The sequence below is a fragment of the Jaculus jaculus genome, chromosome X (assembly GCF_020740685.1).
Source record: "Jaculus jaculus isolate mJacJac1 chromosome X, mJacJac1.mat.Y.cur, whole genome shotgun sequence".
Taxonomy (NCBI): domain Eukaryota; kingdom Metazoa; phylum Chordata; class Mammalia; order Rodentia; family Dipodidae; genus Jaculus; species Jaculus jaculus.
In genome coordinates, this window is record NC_059125.1 from 54905485 (window position 1) to 54918120 (window position 12636).

The window sequence follows — 12636 nt, forward strand, 5'->3', positions numbered from 1 at the left end:
CATGTGCCTTTCTGTCTCAGAGACTAGGCCCAATTTTCCTGTACTCCTCCAAGCACCAGTTTAGCATCTGGATATGACCTGGTTTGCTACCAAGTTCCTTTGCAAATGAGAAGCAGAACAGAATCAAGGACAAGAAAACACAAAACTACTGTCAGGGAAATGGAGTCAGTCAAGACTGGATTTGCTATTTTTCCCCAAATCCATGTCCATCCTCTTATCTGGTCAGTTTGGCTATCTCATGCTGAACTACAAACCCTCTTATTCTTTCCTAGTGTTCCTGACTTTTCCATTTTAGCTCTAACATTCATATTAACCATAACATTCCCAAGGAAAGGACAAAAGACAAATCTATTAATTTTAAGGGCTCTTCCCTAACTGCTTAACAAGTTTCTTTCTCTTACTGTCATCATTACCCCCTCAGTTAATCCTGTCTGGAAATGTCCTCATGATATGCCCAAAAGTGTGCTTTACTGAAACCCTAGCTATTTTTCAATCCATTCAATCTAATCATCAAAATTAACCAGCACAAGTATACCCTATGTCAATTTGGCATTCAGACACATCACTTTAAATGATAATTTTTCAGACTCGTTACCCCTAAAGTCTTAAGTTCATCTGTTAATGCAAAATGTATTTCGTCTGTCTCTATGAGAGGCCAGTCCTAACAGTTCTAAAATTGTTCAAAAGCCCAAGTCTGTCCTCAGACTCAAGTCAGTCTCTAAACTGTGAATCCCTGTGAACTCAATAAATAAGTTACATACTTCCAACATAAAATGGCACAGGGCAAACATTCCCATTCCAACAATAAGGACTACTAGAGGATAGCAAGGAAGACTGGACCAAAACAAGGGCAAACACCAAATCCTACAGCTCCATATTTGGCATCTGCGACTCCTCCATCATCTGGATTCCAACAGGTTTGTGTAGCTCTCACTTTCCAACTCTGTGACCTATAGAAAAAATGGCCTGTTTCCTTTCTCCCCCCCCCAATCTTAAAATTTTAATGACAACCCAGAAAGCAATGGTCCACTCTCCACTAAAGGACTCAAAAAAGATAGTTGGAGAAATAACTGACTCTGGGGCTGAGGTTACAGGAAAAAAGTAAAACAAAAACCATGATAAACTTGAAACCTCCTGTGCTGGAAAGTAAGGAACTGCTCTTGTATTAAAATAGTTTATTGCAACAAGATATTTATTGTTCTCAAAATCAATACAAAGTAAGTTATTAAAATTATTTACATATAAATGAATAAAGTGAGTAAACAGCATCATACATGACTTCAGCCTGCAAATCAATTTGCAACTTTCTCAGGCTTGTTAACAAAGCTCTAGGAAATATTGCAAAAAAACAGGGAAGAGAAAAATAGCCAAGGTATTAAAAATCACTGATTTCTAGAATAAATGTTCTTCAGAAAGGTGTATTTGAGACAAATAATTTATTCCTCCAAATGGCAACCCACGAAAAGTTACCAGAGTCCAGGAAACTTCATGATTAGTTAATAGCATATTTTTCAAAGTTTATGTATAATAGATCTATTTCTCCAACAAATTTCCCTGATTATTAACATCCAAGTATACTGCATTTCATATTATATATATAAAAGTATCTACAGCAGTTTTAGTCATTTTGATTTCAAATATCCATGATGTAACAAACTACAAACAACTCTGAGATCTGGGCTGCATGTACTATGATTTAGATAGGAACTGCTCTTATTTTTTTTTAAATTATTTATTTATTTATTTGAGAGCGACAGACATAGAGAGAAAGACAGATAGAGGGAGAGAGAGAGAGAATGGGCCAGCCTCTGCAAACGAACTCCAGTTGCATGTACCCCCTTGTGCATCTGGCTAATGTGGGACCTGGGGAACCAAGCCTCGAACCAGGGTCCTTAGGTTTCACAGGCAAGTGCTTAACCACTAAGCCATCTCTCCAGCCCAGGAACTGCTTTTATAACAACATGTCATAAAGTTCCAAGACCCAGCTTGAAAGGCCTCCCATTGGCCATATCTGGGACATTTTGACATGAAAAAATATAATAGTAACAACCCAATACTATAGGAATCCACAAGTTTGCACTAGTGTAAATGAGTGAGAAAAAGAGCTTTTCCTTACAGTGGAACATCACCTAATAAACATAGGAAGAATGGTGAAATTGGAAAATCACCACTCGACCACCACCAGAATAACAATTCAGCCATGAAGTATACTGAATGCTAAAACTAGTGTGAGGCTGGGGAGAAATGGCTTAATGGTTGGGGTGTTTGCCTGCAAAGCCAAAGGACCTTGGTTTGGTTCCAAATGCACAAGGTGGTACATGCGCGTAGAGTTTGTTTGCAGTAGCTAGAGGTTCTGGTACGCCTATTCTCTCTCATAAATAAACAAAAATATTTAAAAAATAAATTAATGTGTAAAATGCTTACTAATATGAAAAATACAAACTTTTCAGTAGAGAAATTTAGTTAGGTACAAACTAAAACAAATGATCAAAATTAATATACCATATTACAATGCACTGGGAAGGGCAGTTTGTGTCATATTCTTGCCCAAAATGTACATGCTCTGTATAATGATGAAGAAACACTAGAAAAGCACAAATTAAGGAAGATTTTATAGAAATAACTGGCCTCTATGTTTCATGATCTCACTGTATTCGAAAGATTGGTTAAGGATAGTTCCATATTAAAGAAAGCAAGCTAGAGATATGAAAACTAAATTTATTATCCTAGATTGGCCCAGACCAGATAGGTTTTCCTACAATAGGTATTACTACAACAATGAGTGGGATGTGGAAAATATTAGGAAACAGTATTATCATGTTAATATTTTGTTAACTTTACAATAGTTATAAAAATATCCTTGTTTCTAGGAAATACAAATGTAAGTACTTAGTGTAAAGGAGTTATCACATTTGTAATGAATACTCAAATGGTTCAGAAAAAAGTTTATTCTAGATTTCTGACAGATAAAAGAAGCATCTTTCTTTTTTTAAAATTTATTTTATTTTATTTTACTTATTTATTTGAGAGCGACAGACACAGAAAGACAGATAGAGGGAGAGAGAGAGAATGGGTGCGCCAGGGCTTCCAGCCTCTGCAAACGAACTCCAGACGCGTGCGCCCCCTTGTGCATCTGGCTAACGTGGGACCTGGGGAACCGAGCCTCGAAACCGGGGTCCTTAGGCTTCACAGGCAAGCGCTTAACCGCTAAGCCATCTCTCCAGCCCAAGCATCTTTCTTAAAGAAGGCTAATATAGTAAATATAGAAAGAATGAAGTTTTATTTTTTAAAAATATTTTTTGTTATTTTTTTATTTACTTGAGAGTGACAGACACAGAGAGAAAGACAGTTAGAGGGAGAGAGAGAGAATGGGCACGCCAGGGCTTCCAGCCTCTGCAAACAAACTCCAGACGCGTGCGCCCCCTTGTGCATCTGGCTAACGTGGGACCTGGGGAACCGAGCCTCGAACCGGGGTCCTTAGGCTTCACAGGCAAGCACTTAACCGCTAAGCCATCTCTCCAGCCCAAGAATGAAGTTTTTTAAGAAATAATTTTACCAATATTTCTTGCACACCCTTAATCCCAGCAGTTGGGAAGCCAAGGTAGGATCACTGTGAGTTTGAGGCCAGCCTGAGACTATACAGTGACCTCCCGGTCAGCCTGGATTAGAGTTAAGACCCTACCTAAAAAACAATAACAAAAAAATCATTCAGAGAAGAATCAGAAAAAGATGTTCCATCTCTATGAAGGCAGGTGTGGTAAGGAATAGAATTATCAATATGGTTTCAAAGTTCATCCTCACAAATAACTAACTACAAAAATAAAACAGTAACTATATAGTGAAGAAGTAGACAATATCTCATTCATGTGATCAAAACTAACATCACCAATAAGGGATATTCTGTGTATCTTGATATGACACCTAGGGAAACATCACTTAACTTCCTATCCACACTGCACAACCCAAATTTAACTCAAGGCAACAACAGAAAAATTCTGATTGAAGGATGTTCTATTCTTTAGTTCTCCTTTATTTTCCAAATGTATCAATATTACAAAAGTTAGAAAAAGGCAGATGTAGAGGTGACTCATGACAATCAATATGTAGTTCTTGACTGGATCCTGTGACTGAAAAGAAATTCTCAATACAACAAATGAAACTGGAATATAGATTGCAAGTTAGAAGTATTATAAAAATGCCTTTATTATTTATTTATTCCTGGAGGGCAGCAGGGTACCAGGGCCTCTTGCCACTACAAATGAACACCAGATTCTTGTTCCATTTTTTTGTTTCTGTTTTACATGTGTGGGTTGGGAATTGAATCCAGGTCAGTAACCTTTGCAGGCAAGCATGCTTAACCACTGAGCCACCTTCCCAGCCCCATACATGTTAGTTTTCTAAAATTTCCTAACTATTCTTAGGGAAGACTGTATGCTTATTCTTTTTTCTTTTCTTTCTTTCTTTCTTTCTTTCTTTTTTTTTTTTTTTTTTGGTTTTTCGAGGTAGGTCTCACACTAGTCCAGGCTGACCTGGAATTCACTACGGCGATCCTCCTACCTCTGCCTCCTGAGTGCTGGGATTAAAGGCATTCACCACCATTCCCGGCTCTTTTCTTTTTTATTTATTTACAAATTTTTACAAATTTTATTTATTTATTTGCAAGCAGAGAATGATAGAGAGAAGAGAGACAGATATAGAGAGAATGGGCATGGCAGGGCCTCTCACCACTGCAAATAAACTCCAGACACATGTGCCCCTTATGCATCTGCCTTATGTGGGTCCTGGGGAATTGAACCTGGGTCTTTTGGCTTCACAGGCAAATGCCTTAACTGCTAAGCCATCTCTTCAGCCCTGGATTTATAGATTTTTTTTTTTGTGGAATTACATTGTTTCAATTTTTCATGTTTCTTCTATTAAATGTGGAGATTTTTACATCTTGATGCTTGAGTTTTCTAATTATCTGCAGTGTTCTTAAACAAGTAAATTCAATGTTATATATCTTCAGGGTGGGGGTGTAAGGTGCCAGGTGTGGCTCTTATATTTCTCCCAGAGTAACAGCAGAAGTGACCCTAGGTGGTGAGTTACCTGCTATGTAAGCATTCTAGTAGGCTGGGTGAAGCAAATTGCTGGCAAATTCTAAAATTCAACTGAGCAATATATATACTCAATGAAAAATAGCACAGAGTATTTATGCTGTAGTGGGGATTAGGACAAACAGGTAATCTAATAAAACCAGAGTCCCTAAGGGTGTGTGTTGCCCCACTCCCTTGATCCTGTCAACTGGGAGGTTGAGATTTCTGTTCTAAAATGAGTTCCAGCTCAGCCTGGAGTCATGTGAGACCCTTCCCCCAATAATGACAAGAAAAAGACAAAGGCCCTATAAATCAGGGAATGTCAAAGGCAACAGTAGTCATCACCAAAACACAGCTTATTTGGGAATACTAAAACCAACCAAGAATACATCAATCCATTCTAACACATGACCTGCTCTGTCATGGAAAGAGAGATCAGCACTTCTAGTGCAGGCCGTATGTACTTGCCTTTGTGTAAGTAGCCCTGTGACCTTTTGGGCTGGCTTCCAGTCTCACCTATGCTGAATGCGCACATCAGTCCCTGTCTGTTGTGCTGTGCCGACTCTTTTTTTTTTTTTTTAAGGTAGGGTCTCACTCTAGTCCAGGCTGGCCTGGAATTCACTATATAGTCTCAGGGTGGCCTTGAACTCACGGCAATCCTCCTCCTACCACTGTCTCCCAAGTGAAGGGATTAAAGGCATGCATCACCACGCCCAGCTGTATGCTTATTCTTATGAAGTACATGTACAATATTATATTATACTCTCAAATAGGTCAAAGGAAAAATAAGAAAATGATGATGAAACAAATATGGGAAACATAAAAAAGGAGTCACAGTACATCACAATAAATACATCTTCTATTTAAAATTCCCCAAATCAGCATATATGTGTATAAATGTGTATTTCTAGGGCACAGCTTATATCACCCTAAGAAAGAGAACTGTTAACTAAAAGACAAGAAAAGATTGGGTCAAGAATAAAAAAGGTTGTCTCTCTCCCAGAAAAATACTAGAGCTTATAGCCTTCCACACTTAGATAAACTTCTGTACACATATATAAACCAATCTTTTTTATTTGTTTCTTGAGGTAGGGTATCACTCTAGCTCAGGCTAACCTGGAATTCACTATCTCAGAGTGGCCTTGAACTCATGGTGCTCCTCCTGCCCCTGCCTCCCGAGTGCTGGGATTAAAGAAGTGTGCCACCATGCCTGGCTTTAATTCTGTCATTTTGAGTCACATATTCTACACGTTTTCATCACCTTTATACTTATTTTGATTAAAGTTGTATTTGGCTTTAATTTTGATACTTTATTTTATAGCTTGTTCTTATGCCTTCCTTTTAAAAAGTACTACCTGGGGACTTTCTCATCTAGTGACTACTTTTACTCAATTTACAATCAAATGATTATTATTATTTATATTCTGTTCTGAAGAGGAATAATGCTAACAAATATCTGTGCAAGAGAACCCAAATCTGGCCACTGGACACACTCATGGGAGGAAGATATGCAAGGTGAAAGTGTGGAAGGTGATTTGTGCAAGTCCAGGCCCCATGAAATTTACTTTGAGCTGGGCGTGGTGGCACACCCCTTTAATCCCAGCATTCGGGAGGCAGAGGTAGGAGGATTGCCTTGAGTTTGAGGCCACCCTGAGACTTCGTAGTGAATTCTAGGTCAGCCTGGGCTAAAGTGGGACCCAATCTTGAAAACCAAAAAAAAAGTACTTTGATCAAAGTTAATTTTTGTGGATTTTGACACAATTTTTAATGAAACTTGACTTATTGGGCCATATTATGAGCTCTTTTTGATTAACAATCCCAAAGTAATTAAAGCATAGGAAGTTACTTTTTGGCTCTTAGAGACATTATTATTTATATATTTTTAAAATATTTTATTTATTTATTTGAGAGTGACAAAGAAGCAGAGAGAGTGAGGAGAGAGAGAATGGGCATGCCAGGGCCTCCAGCCACGGCAGACAAACTCCAAATACATGCACCCCCTTGTGCATCTGACTTATGTGGGTCCTGGAGAGTTGAACCAGGATCCTTTGGCTTTGCAGGCAAGCGCCTTAACTGCTAAGCCATCTCTCCAGCCTGGCATTATTTATATTTTGCATTATACTTTAAAACTTTAAATATTCTTTGCAGTAATTTAAGTAAGTTAAAGTGCAGTATCTATCATATTATCTATAGTAGTTTACATATTACATAGTGTTATGTATTTATAGACAGTACACTTGGAAATGGGGAGTACTTTTTTGGCTTCCAAGTAGGCTGCTGGTTTTAGAAGCAGAAGGGACAAACCTATGAAGGTAGTATAAGAAAAGCCTTAATATGAAAATGCAAAGTGTCTTCTAACAGAGAGCACAAGGACACTAGGGAGTTTGCTTTGCTCTATTTATTTCTTTGGTGGTAGAGAGGTTAAATAATGTTTGTTTCCTTGGGCCGGGCGTGGTGGTGCACGCCTTTAATCCCAGCACTCGGGAGGCAGAGGTAGGAGGATCTCCGAGAGTTCGAGGCCACCCTGAGACTACATAGTGAATTCCAGGTCAGTCTGAGCCAGAGTGAGACCCTACCTCGAAAAAAAAAAGAAAAAAAAATGTTTGTTTCCTACTTCAAAAGGCTTTCCCCAAAAGGGTACGTTCATTTTTATTACATAGGAAAACGGGTAAACATTGTGAGGATTAAGTACTGTTCTGGATTTCATGATAATCTGAATTCAAGATAACATGTGCATGTTTTTCTGAAATCCAGTGTGTTCATTTAAACAAATGAGTGTTTATGGTATTCTTATTCATACATGAGTGAAACTGACATTTTGGCTTAAGGAACAAATTTTAAAAAATCAAAACCGCAACTTGTCTTCGATTTGGGTCTGAATTAGTTACAAAGGGGCTAGTGACTTAGCTCACCAGTAGAACATTGGCCTAGCATATGCAAAACCCTGGGTTTAATCCCCAGTACCATCAGAACAAACCAAAAACCTAAGGAACAATTTAGCAATAGTAGTTTCAAACATTTAAACAGACTATGATATCAGTACACGATGAGGGAGAAGAATCCTTAAGTCTTGATGTTAAGTTCAGAGCAAAAACAACAAAAAACACCTCTTCACTTTTGCAATATCTTAAGTCAAGTAGGCAAAGTCGAACATAGTGTTGTACACCTTTTTTTAAAAAATATTTATTTATTTATTTATTTGAGAGCGACAGACACAGAGAGAAAGACAGATAGAGGGAGAGAGAGAGAATGGGCATGCCAGGGCTTCCAGCTTCTGCAAACGAACTCCAGACGCGTGCGCCCCCTTGTGCATCTGGCTAACGTGGGTCCTGGGGAAGTGAGCCTCGAACCGGGGTCCTTAGGCTTCACAGGCAAGCGCTTAACCGCTAAGCCATCTCTCCAGCCCGTGTTGTACACCTTTAATCTCAGCACTTGGGAGGCAGAGGTAGGAGGATCACTGTAGTTTAAGGCCACCCTTAGACTACAGAGTAAATTCCAGGCCAGCCTGGGCTAGAGTGAAACCCTACCTTGAACAACAAACATAAATAAATAAAAAGCTCAAGTAGGCAGATGTTAAATAAAAAGTATGCACAGAGGCTGGAGGGATGGCTTAGCAGTTAAGGTGTTTGCCTGCAAAGCCAAAGGACCCAGGTTCGATTTTCCAGGACCCATGTAAGTCAGATGCACAAGGGGTGCATGCATCTGGAGTTAGTTTGCAGTGGCTGGAGGCCCTGGTGCACCCGTTCTCTCTCTATTTCTCTTTCCCTCTTTGTCTCTGTCAAATAAATAAATAAATAAAAATCAAAAAGTGAACACAGAAATCAGGAATATTATTTCCATTTTTTTGTCACTTGTTCGAGTGCAATAAAATGCTCATAATGGCTGGAGAGATGGCTTAGCAGTTAAGCACTTGCCTGTGAAGCCTGAGGACCCTGGTTCAAGGCTCCATTCCCCAGGACCCACGTTAGCCAGATGCACAAGGGGGCGCATGCGTCTGGAGTTTGTTTGCAGTGGCTGGAAGCCATTCTCTCTCCCTCCCTCCCTCCCTCCCTCTCTCTCTCTCTCTCTCTCTCTCTCTCTCTCTCTCTCTCTCCCCCCCCCCCCCCTTTCTCTCTCTGTTGCTCTCAAATAAATAAATAAAAATAACAAGAAAATTTTTAAAACTGATCACAAGGAAAGTAACCATATAAGGCAAGACTAGTTAGAGCATTGCTATACAGAACTTCTTGAGAACAAAAGAACAGAATACCAATCAACTTCCCTTGGTTTAAAGTTAATCATTTGTCTTGAGACGGGTTACTCTGTAAGATGAACATCTATACTGTGCCTTGAAAACTCAAAGCAGAAAATGAAATCAAAGAAAGCCAGAAACTTCATCAGTGCATCTACACAGAAGTCTGTTTGTAGTTTTTGGTATCTAAAGTCTTTTTGTGACACATCACACAGATGCCTTTTTGGTTTTTCAGTTTTGCTCTAACAGATGCCTTTTATTTAGTAGGCACAGCCCTGGCAGTAATGAGAATTGGGTTGGTGTACAGAACTTTTACAAATTCCGCAACTGGAGAGTATATTCTTTCCATATGGATCCAATCTTACTTTTTTTTTTAAGTCAAAGTTTTATTTTCATTAAGCTTTCTTCTACTACTTTCTGTGGTATTCTTTGCATCATCTTTCCATGTATGTGGAATAATAAGCATACCAACTTTCTTTTCATACACCATCCTTCTGCGAACAGTCCACTCAGCCTGTGCAGCAGCAACCTGGCCTGTTTCTTGGGCCAGCTTCATTGAAGTTTTCCTCAGTGGACACCTAATCTTTCTGGTATCTCCAGTGAACTCTCCCTTACAACTTACATATCTCCTTCACAGCTTCCTGAATAGCCTGCTCAAGAAGTCCATGCAGAGCATGTTACCCTCCTCCATGTTGCCTTGCCTCACAGGCTTTTTGTTACTTTGGTGGAAACCTCTATGACCCCATGGAAGTTTTGCTACCAGAATGAGATGTGGCCTGGCCCCCTTCAGCTACAGCTACAGCAATCTCTGTGTGCCTTTGAGGCAGAATCTGGTGAAATAGTTGGCCATGCTTGAGAAGGATGTCCTGAAGGCTCTTTTTGTTTGGTCACTCTTTTTAAGAATAATGTCCCCCCTCTCTCAAATATATATAAATAAAATAAAATAAATTAGTAAAAGACCTGAGGAGATGACTTAGCAGTTAAGGTGCTTGCCTCCACAGCCTAAGGACCCAGGTACGATTCCCAAGTACCCATGTAAGCCAGATGCACAAGGTGGCACATTTGACTGGAGTTCATTTGCAGTGGCTAGAGGCCCCAATACGCCCATTCTCTCTCCTGCTCTCTCTCTTTTGCTCTTAAATATAAATAAATAAAATATTTAATTAAAAATAATGTTCTTTGTCTAGAAAAAAAATATATGTTGGTCAGTTATATTATCCCATGTCTTAAGAAAAAGTTTTGTACATCTTTACTATTCTACATACTATAATGGATTAAATGTTTAGTTAACATAAAGAGACAATATTTTTTAAAGTAGTGTGGAGTAATCAAAGTCTATTTGGTAAATTTGAATTTTACATCTATTTACTACCAATGTAAATAAGTTTAATGTAAAAACATTTATTTTTTAAATGATCTTTCCTCCAGTCAACAATATTTAGGGATAATTTTCATAAATTAGATCTAGCTCTAAAACCTTTTTTTTTTTTTGGTTGGTTTGTTTTTGTTTTTTTGAGGTATAGTCTCAATCTAGCTCAGACTGACCTGGAATTCACTATGTGGCCTCAGACTCTCTCAGATACTTCTACCTCTGCCTCCCAAGTGCTGGGATTAAAAGTGTGCACCACCATGCCCGGCCCTCTAGAACTTCTTCATCATCCCATGTACAAACTCTGTGCATATTAGGGCTGTAGAGATTGCTTATGGATAAGGTGCATGCCTGCATAGCCTAAGGACCCAGGTTTGATTTTCCAGGCTCCACATAAGCCAGATGCACATGATGGTGCATGCATCTGGAGTTCATTTGCAGCGGCTAGAGGCCCTGGCGTGCCCATTCTCTCTCATTCTTTCTTTCCTTCTCTGTCTCTAATAAATAAAAATCAATATTAAAAAATATTTTTTTAAAAAAACTCTATACACATTAAAAAATAACTCCTCATTTTTCACTCTCTTTATCTCTTGATAACCAGTATTCTATTTACTGTCTTAAATTTGCCTATTTTAGGCATTTCATAGAAATAGGTTCAACATTTGTTCTCTTATGTCTAGGCTATTTCAGTTAATGTAAAGTTTTCAGGGTTAATGGGTTTCATAACACATATCAGAACATCATTTAAAATGCTGAGTGGTATCCTATTATGGACCGTTTGGGTTGTTTCTGCCTTTGGGCTATATGGAATAATACTGCTTCAAACATGGTATATAAATCTAACCATCAAAATTAACCATCACAAGTGCTTTCAGTTTTTTTAAGTGTATATACCTAGAAGTAGAATTGCTAGAGCCTATGCCAATTCTATGTTAATATTTTGAGAAACTGCCATATTACATTCCATGGCTATTGTGCCATTTTACATTTTCATCAGCATTTCACAAGGTTTTCAATTTCTCTACATCATCACCAATTCAATTAATCCTAATGAGTCGAATCAGTGCTTGGTTGTGGTTTTATTTAGACATTTCCCTAATAAGTAATGACGTTAAACATGTTTTCTCAAAATTCTAGAGGCTTAAGTCCCAGAGCAAGATCTGACAGGACCACTTTCTGTCTTGTTTTGGGGTCAGGGGAGTGGTCTTTCTGTTGTTTTGACTTAAACGGACACTAGTCATGTAGGATCAGGGTCCCACTCAAGTGGCATTTAATTTTATCTTTTATTTATTTGTTAGAGAGAGAAAGATGGAGAAAAAGAATGGGCACACCAGGGCTTCTAGCCACCGCATACAAACTCCAGATGCATGTACCACCTTGTGCATCTGGCTTTACATGGGTACTAGGGAATCAAACCTTGTTCCTTTGGTTTTGCAGGCAAGTGCCTTAACCACTAAGCAATCTCTCCAGACCAGCATTTAATTTTAATTATTTCCATGAAGATCCTCTCTCCAAATGTCACATTGGTAGGTGAAGCTTCACTATGTAATTTGGGTTAGGTTAGAGTTGGAGTAGGCACAAACATTTAGTCTATAATACAGAGGAATGACTACTGATGTTCTCGCTTATTTCTGACCCCTAAATCGTGTTAGGGAAGCTACAAAACTCATAGGCTGATTTCAGTTTCAGTCTCAAGATTAGGAGAGAAAGTGGGATTTTTTGAAGTTTAATTCTTATTTTTCACTTTAACATCTGTGTGTCTGTGTTCATTTAGTATGCGTGTATATTCACATGTGTGTATGAGCACAGACACATACATGCCTCAGTGTGCCTGTGGAAATCTGGGGACAACTTTTGGGTAGGTCCTTATCTGTCCATCTCATTTGAGACCAGGTTTCTTGCTCTGCTGTTCTTTGCTCTGCTCCCAGCAAACTTACGGGAACTTCTGTGTTTGCCTCCCACCT

At 38.8% G+C, this 12636-nt stretch overlaps 1 protein-coding gene and 1 pseudogene across 4 annotated transcripts in view; one reads left to right on the forward strand and one right to left on the reverse strand.

The window, feature by feature from the left end:
• Wnk3 (WNK lysine deficient protein kinase 3) overlaps positions 1-12636 on the forward strand; it is a 210452-nt gene that overhangs the window by 49625 nt on the left and 148191 nt on the right. The window lies entirely within an intron of this gene.
• On the reverse strand, positions 9458-9793 carry LOC105944897 (annotated as a pseudogene).